The following is an 8,789-nucleotide window of genomic DNA, read 5'->3' as shown; positions in this document are numbered from 1 at the left end:
CTTTTAACACACTGGTTCTTGTGACTCTGCCAGGATCTCCATGCTCCCTCCTGCCTGCCGATGGGCCTGCTGAGGATGTGTGGAACCCTGGGCTTGGCAACCAAAATTCTTTACAACAGGTCTGCTTTCTAACTGTCTAAATAGCCTAACTGCCAGAGCAAGGTAGGCTTGTATTTCTACAGATTTCTTAGCCCACATGATCTTCTGGAGCCTGGTAAGGCCCTTTGCTAAATAGCAAAAAGCAAATACAAACTTCAGCAACCGTGGAGGTTCCTGTGGAGTAGGTTCAGGTGCCACCCAAGTAAGTTCTCTGTTATTTTTTTAACCAATAACTCAAGTAAAATTTTAGCCTTCTCAGAGATCTCTGATGCAATTTGACAGCTGAGTGGTTTCCTGAGCTTAAAAGGATAACATCACCAAACAAATTTCAGTAAAACACAAGTACAAGTTATTAAGGTGCACACCTGCAAGATATAAATGTGTCAGGACAAATACAAGCTATCAAAATCCTCTCTCATGCTGCCATCCATAGTCTTAAAAATATCATTTATTATGCCGAAAATTATCTGTCACAGTCATTGTGACAGAAATATGCTACTATTTATATGATGCATATGTCTAAAATTTATTTTTTCACAAACCCAAAGAATTCTCAAGAGTTCCAGAGAGCTGAATTGAAGGATCAGATTTAAAAAGGTATAAGAGACACCAGACATTTCCATATCACAAACACCAAACAGGAACAAAGAGACCAGCTACTCCAGGATATAACCAACACCCAGATTAAACATGTCCCCCACTCACATATCCATAGTTTATTTCTCCCACTTTATAGCATGTGGTTGTCTGGGGATACTATATCATTTATTCATTTGTTGTTGATGAACACTGATGCTATTACTAGAATTCCACACTTGTCCCCCAAAGTTGGGAACACAAGATACATCTTTAATTTTTCTCACCTATGCACTACACATTTGCATGCTCTTTAACCCACTAATACTTATGTGGAACATCTTGAAACCTTTATTTTCTAGTTTGCAAAGGATGCTGTTTTCCCCTACTGAGTTATCTCTTTTTTCTTCTCATGATTTTGTTTGATGTTTTCATTTTTAAAAGCCAACAGGTAGCATTCTTCCTAAGATGTTACTTAGTTTATTCATCAGTGATTCAGTACGTTTTCTGATTAAACCTGATTGCAAAACTCTTCCATCTAGATGCATCTCTCCAGGGATCCTCCTCTCTCGTCCCCCTTTCCTTCCTTCCTTACTTCCCCTTTCTTCCTTCCTTCCATCCATCCTTCCTTTATTTCTTCCTTACTCCTATCCTTCCTCTGGTTACCTGCTTTCCTTTCTCCTCCTGCCCTTCAACGTTCCTCTCCCCCTTCACCCCTTTCTACTTCCCATCCTTCTTCATTTTCTATTAGAGGAACTAATTTCTTCATCTTTCTATTAGAGGAACTCTTGACCATCAATTGGGGAAGGTATTTTTCTTTTTCTGGATTGAATAACTTTGTAAACTTTTGAGTGATTTGCATTTGAAACTCTTGAGACACGCGTTTTAGACTGGGAAGTTTCAGCAGTATTACTTTGATTTTCTACTCAAGATAACATTAGTAGCTAAGGTAATTTCCCATTAGAAACTATGAATTATATTTGTACTTTCCAATGTTACAGTAGTAAAGAAGGAAATTAGTTTGAAACAAAGGTTCAGGAACAGGTTCATTTCACAGTTTGTCTCTGTGCGTGACTGACTTTGAAATAATTTACCCCACACGACTGAGAAAAATGGTCTCCTATCACATTTACCATGTTTACAGCAGTCACACAGGCAGCTCTCCCCATGTGACTCAACAGGAGTCAGGTCCAGAAGTCTGCAGAAAGGCAGACTTCACAGTTTCTCCTGTGGAGATCACAGAGTGTGGCTATGCTGAACCATGGCACACTAGAAATCATATGTCATCTATTTCTCTTTGTGGTTGAAGGAAGAAAGTGTTATGTATGCTAGATGGGAAAAGTCTGGGAGCAACGGACACAGCACACTGTCCACTGGTTTTGAGAAGTTTAAACTGTTGGTTTAACTTTTGAAAATACAGAACAACAGGTGTACCTTGGCTCCCTCTGTCCCTTAGATTATTCCATATTGATTAGGCAATAGCCACAGAGCTCAACAAAGAATAAACTAAGGGAGGAAGGGACATAAAAACCAAACCAAACAAAACTAAACTAAATCAAAAGCTATGATTCCCATCAGGGGCCTGGCATGATGGCCTACTATGCCAGGCAGTTGTCCACCATGATGACGGAAAAATGGGAAAAATCCATGACAAAGACAAAGGTTTAGTTTGGCTGGCATTGCTGGAGAATTCACTTCCCAGATAATTGGCCGCGATGCTTTTGGGTTTGGTGGGGGAAGGCAGTGAACTTTAGCAAGAAGCATGTGTTGTTCTATTGCCTTCAAGCCTGGCATTAAGAAAACAACAATAACAAAACAACATTGATACTAAGGACACAGTATTTTACATTCTTCTTTCTAGGCACACCACTAATAACTTGAAAACCTCCTACTTGGCCACAATTCTTAAAGTTTTTACACAATTTTTCACTTTAGCATTCTGTGGAACAAGCCTTGAACACATGGGCCTTTGGTTGATATTCCACATCCATTCAATTACTCATGGGGTAATTGAAAGATATGGAAAGGGGTTACTGTTAACAGTGATTCAGGGAGGGGAAAGGCAGCTAACAGGTGTGAGGATGCACCTGACAAGTCACAATATGAATGACCAGGTAAGAATTAATTGCTCTTCACTCCAAAGAAGCAGGCAAAAAATAAGTGTCAACATTTGACATGAGCAATATTGCATGGAGCCTCCTGAAAGGAATAGTGACCAGGGGTGAGAAATATGTCTCAGGCACACTGTACATCATGAGAGTACAAGTGATGGAAGTCAGTATCTGCTAAGTAGCCATTGACTCCTGTGTCAGTGATTGAACTCTACCAGAAGTAAGAGGACACAGGACTCTTTGGTCTCATATAAAAACACTTGAATTAATAGAGTCTAAATTGATTCTTTATCATAGTCCATTTTACAGAGTTGGAAGATGGAGGTAAGTAGAAGACACAAATATTTCTTGGGAGAGTATTATTTATGGACTGAACTCGTGGTCTTGGCTGAAATAAAAGCAAGCCTTCTCCTTGCTGCTTGATAATATTCTCAGCACTCTACTACCTTGGTCTTCCTGCTCTGACCTTTTCTGTTTGTTTTTCTTTCCTTTAGTCTTTTCCTTGGGTTCCACAGTGCAGTCTGAAACCAAGGGAATATGGATGTGGTGTGTGCCTCACCCCACCAAGCCAACCCATAGCCTGGTCCTTCTGGATACAGAGGGCCTTGTTGATATAAAAAATGTGAAGAATATAGAGGAAGCAAATATTCAGATCACTCATACATGTTTTATACTTGAATTTTCTGTATATAAGAGTTTATTGAAGACTTGCATGTAGCACACAATTAATACCATAAAGCTGTCCAGATGAGTGGACAGAAAGCTACAAGATGACTTGATTTCCCCCTGGATGAGTGACGCAGTTTGACTATACGGATTATTTTTTGGCTGACATTGGCCAAAAACCTTATGAGCACAAACAAACACGTAAAAATACAAAACACACATGTTCTAGCATCCCGACACTCAAGTAATCACTGAAAGAAATTATGAGTGTTCAAAACTCTCCTAAGAGTACAGTTATGAGGAGATCAATCCAGACTGGTGAGTGTGTGCCAACCTGGGGCAGAAGGTCCAGGAAGGGAGCATAGGGCCCCTCCAACTCCTGCTGCAGGGGTTTCTTTGTTCCACACAACCCTGCCTCCCCCAAGCCTGCCCTATTGTCTGCGAGGTCCTTGGCCCAGGAAAAGTTCCTGTTCCTGCACTGAGGCTTTCCACCCAGAGGGAAGAGTGTCTGCCTACCCTGCCAGAAGGTCCCTGGAAAGGAATACATAGCACCTCCTGCTGCAGGGGCTTCTTTGTTCCACGTGACCCTGCCGTCTCCCCAAGTTTGTCCTGATGTCTGCGGAGTCCATATAGGGGGTCCTATGCAGAGGAAATTAATCCAGACTGGTGAGTGTGTGACATCTCAGGGTGGAAAGTCCAGGAAAGGTGCACAGGGGCTTCCAGCTCCTACTGCAGGGGTTTCTTTGTTCTCCTGCACCATTCTTCCCCAAAGCCTGCCCTATTGTCTACGAGATCCTTTGCCCAGGAACAGTTCCCGCTCCTGTACTGAGGAGATCCACTCAGAGAGTCAGTCACAGCATAGATTGCACCAAGATGCCAAGACTCTCCTGGCTACATTTGAAGGAAGAGATGGGAAGGCGTCAAAGCAAGAATTCCTTCAAAAACCTGAAAGGCAACATGACAACACCAGAATCCAGGGATCACACAACAAGAAGACTTGAACACCCTATTCCAGAAGAAATAGAAGAAATCGACTTTAAACATAACATTATGAAAATAATAGGGAACCTTAAACAGGATGTGAAAAACTACTTTAAAGAAACGGAGAAGACAAAAAAAGGTAGAAGAAATGAATAAATCTCTCAAAATATCCAAGAAAACCAAGAAAAAGCAAACGATCAGGTAATGGAAACAGTTCAAGACTTGAAAAATGAAATGGAGGTAATGAAGAAAACACAAACCGAGAAAAGGCTGGATATGGAAAATCTGGGTAAAAAAACAGGAACTACTGAGACAAGTATAACCAACAGAATACAAGGGATAGAAGAAAGACTCTCAGACACTGAAGATACTATAGAGGAAAGAAACTCATTGATTAATGAATATAACAAATCCAAAAAATTCTTAATACAAAACATTCAGGAAATCTGGGACACCATGAAAAGACTAAACCTAAGAATAATAGGGGTAGAAGAAGGAGAAGAATTACAGCTCAAAGGCCCAGAAAAGATATTCAACAAAATTATAGAAGAAAACTTTCCCAATCTAAAGAAGGATATTCCTATGAATGTACAAGAAGCATACAGAACACCAAATAGACTGGATCAAAAAAAAGCGCCCCTTGCCATATAATAATCAAAACACAAAGCATACAGAATAAAGAACAAATATTAAGAGCCGCAAGGGAAAAAGGTCAAGTAACATATGAAGGGAAACCTATCAGTATTACACTTGACTTCTCAGTGGAATCCCTGAAAGCCAGAAGGTCTTGGATAGATGTGCTGAAGACATTGAGAGACCATGGCTGCAAGCCCAGACTACAATACCCTGCAAATCTGGTATTCAACATCGATGGAGAAAACAAGATATTCCAGGAAAAAAACAGTTTACAAAACACATAGCCTAAACCCAGCCTTACAGAAAATGCTAGAAGGAAAACCACAAACCAAGGAAGCCAACAACACCCATAATTACACAAGGCATCTGACAACCCTCCACTAGCACAACTCAAAGAAGGGAAACCCACAAGCACTACACCAAAAAAATAACTGGAGTTAACAATCACTGGTCATTAATGTCACTTAGTATCAATGGACTCAATTCACCTATAAAAAGGCACAGGTTAAGAGAATGGATACAAAAACAGGATCCTACATTCTGCTGTTTACAAGAAATACACCTCAAACTCAAAGACAGACACTACCTCAGAGTAAAGGCTTGGGAAAAGTCCAATACAAAAGGACCAAAGAAATAAGTTTGTGTAGCTATACTAATATCTAAAAAAATGTTTTTAAACTAAAATCAATCAGAAGAGATGGAGAAGGACACTTTATACTCATAAAAGGACCAATTAATCAGGAGAAAGTTTTAATCCTGAATAACTACACTCCTAATATAAAAGCACCACATATGTAAAAGAAACATTACTTGAACTCAAGGCATACATCAAACTCCACACTCTAACAGTAGGAGACTTCAACACTCCTTTCTCACCAATGAACAGATCAACTAGACAGAAACTTAAGAGAAAAATAAGAGAACTAACAGATGCAATGAACCAAATAGACTTAACAGACATCTATAGAACATTCACCTGTCACGCCCATCTTGTCAGCAATGAAGACGCAACACCTGACTCTTCTTAACTGCGGTTTTATTCAGGACCTTAGAATAATCTTCTCACCCTCTTACTACCTCTCGCCCGTTCTCAACCTCTCACCCCGGGGAAAAGCCAGTCTGCAGTTTAAATAACCTCTGGGTAGCCAACCCCAGCAAACCACGTGGGAGACGCAGATAGGTCCAGAAATGTGGAAGCAAGCCAGATCTTTAGCATTAGCCATATATGGAGTTGTTCAAACCTGAGAACATTCACCGTTGGAAAGGCAAAAATCAGCGCCACCTGTAAGGCATGGGCATCACGTGGCTCTCTACAGTTCCCCCTTTTTGTTTTAGATACAGCAGGCAAGAGTAGAGGCCTGATCTCTGAATATAGAATGACATTGGGACCTTGTACTGATCCTCACTCAGGCGTCATCCACCCGAAGAGTATCAGACCAATCTGATACCATTTTTCAGAGACGGAATCTAGGGTATCAACCCACATGCAATCAGGCATGCTCTTCTCTGGGCCCAAAGTGGCTGACCCTGAGTGCAGGCTTAGCCTTGCATCCTGAATGTGACAATTCTATGGTCATCAACCATGTGTAGGGGGACTGTCCTGCTTCAATGGCTGTAAGGGCTTTAATAATCATGGCGGCTTCGTGCTACTGAAAAAGCCTGATCTTGCATATACACCACAGGCAAGCCAGTGAAATTAACACCAAGAGGCCTGCTAACATTCCCAAACCTGCCCACTCTTTTAGATGATTTATGGCGGCAGAGATCCAGGACGAGAATCCTTCAGTCATTCCTGCATCCACTCGGGTAGAATTCATGGTGACAATGATCACTCTCAGCTGTTCCATCACGGCATCAAATTCTCCAGTCCAATTACCTAAAAGATAACTAGACAATTGCTTAGACAAATTTATAGCATGGTTTAGGTAATAATCAGTCACTGCATCTGGGATCATTAAAGGTGTAATTCTCCAACTGCATCAAGAAGTCCACCAGAGGCATGCTGGACATTACGGGCTTTACTTCTCCATTAGCCGCTCTCGCAGGGCATAAACCCCATTAGACATTGCCCCTTCAGGGGAAGCCACACCGCCTGCTGCCACCGAGACCGGTCCACACTGCTCCGCTGGTTCCTCAGCTTGTGCGACTATGAAGCCCGTCCATAGTGGAGGCTCCAGGCCCGGGCCACCCTGCCATCCCCGAGGGGCTAGCTTTGCTCTCCGCAGCTGGCAGGGAGTGTGGCGGAGCCAACACCAGAGGTGCCAGACCCGTGACCGAGGCAGCACAGGTCGGCACAGCCTTAGGGTCCCCAGAGCCGCTGCAGCTCATGGGGCTGATGGGAGAGGTGGTGAACAGGGTCGCTTCCTCATTAACAAACTATCAAGAAGGCTCTCTAGTCTAAATATTGTCCTGGGCTTAAACATGCACGTGCAAGCAAATTCCAGTCACTGGGCATCATGCAGTATCTATTCAAGGCTTTCACCTGTGCCACAGTAAAAAAGACTGTAAGTTCTCACAGATTTAGTCAAGGACTTAATCACCTTAATATCCAGGGGCTCTTTGTACCTATATAAGGGTTTTAAGCAGTTCTTAAAAACTTAAGTTGCACCATGTAGAGGTAATATGGTACTGCCTGTTTACTGCCAGTCTAAATTTTGCGCTATTATTATGATAATTATGATCAGTCCTGCCCGAAGTCAGCACAGTTCAGCTTAGCCTAGTGGAGCCAGAGCCACTCCAGCCTCAGGGCCCCTCACAGTTCCAGGCACACTGCAGGTCTTCTGGTTTGACAGTTTACGGCACTACTGTGGCAATCGCCAGGCTAGGCACCAACTGGGCTGGGGCAATGTGCCTTTTTACCACAGCCACCTAGCAAAGCTCTGCTCCAGCTGCCTTCTAGCTTCAGCTGCATTCGTTTTAGGTCCAAATTGTTGCACGGAGTGAGGGGAAACTCAGGGAAGCAGGCTTGCTGCTCTGTAATCACTGAAAGAACCCCACTTAAACAATCTTTCAGGGAATTTGAGCATTGTCAGTCTGTCTGGCTACTTCCTGATGAGTAGGGACACTGCATTTTTAGGAGTATTTACTACAACATTTCAGGAAGTCTTGGTGATTCAAACCACATAAATCTCAAGTAAATCCTTAGGCTCTTATTTTCTGTGGAGACAAAAACAGAACCTCTTTTCCAAAACATCAAATCCTTAGGCCCATATTTTAAATTCAAAATACCTTTCTTAGCAGTTCCTAAATTCAAATATCTTTCTCCTGTTCAGTACCCAAAAGGCAACACAAACAACATAACATACATTTGCACACATATACACTAATCCTGCTCTTGTCGCAGTCACATTAACCCCACTTTTGTCATGGAACTTTAACCCCACTTTTGTCGTGGTTTCCCAATTTACCTGGGAATTTTATCAGTGCACTATTCTGGCCACAGTAAATTCTGAGTCCAGACAAGAAGTTGTGTCTCCATAGGTCACTTGTCGTTCCTTTCCCCGTAACGTTTCCGGGTTTCAGCACCAATTGCTGCGCCCCTCTTGTCAGCAATGAAGATGCAACACTGGACTCTTCTTAATTGCAGTTTTATTCAGGACCTTAGAATAATCTTCTCACCTCTCGCCTATTCTCAACCTCTCGCTCCAGGGAAAAGCCAGTCTACAGCTTAAATAACTTCTGGATAGCCAACCCCAGCAAGCCATGTGGGAGACACAGCTA

The 8,789-nt window shown here is 42.3% G+C and overlaps 1 pseudogene; it reads right to left on the bottom strand.

The window, feature by feature from the left end:
• Nucleotides 1-6,715: 6,715 nt before the first annotated feature.
• Nucleotides 6,716-7,397, bottom strand: LOC148119330 (transcription initiation factor TFIID subunit 10 pseudogene; annotated as a pseudogene).
• Between the last annotated feature and the right edge of the window lie 1,392 nt (nucleotides 7,398-8,789).

This window comes from Myodes glareolus, chromosome 17 (genome assembly GCF_982192425.1).
Source record: "Myodes glareolus chromosome 17, mMyoGla1.1, whole genome shotgun sequence".
Lineage (NCBI taxonomy): Eukaryota > Metazoa > Chordata > Mammalia > Rodentia > Cricetidae > Myodes > Myodes glareolus.
This window is presented reverse-complemented; position numbering and strand designations above follow the sequence as displayed.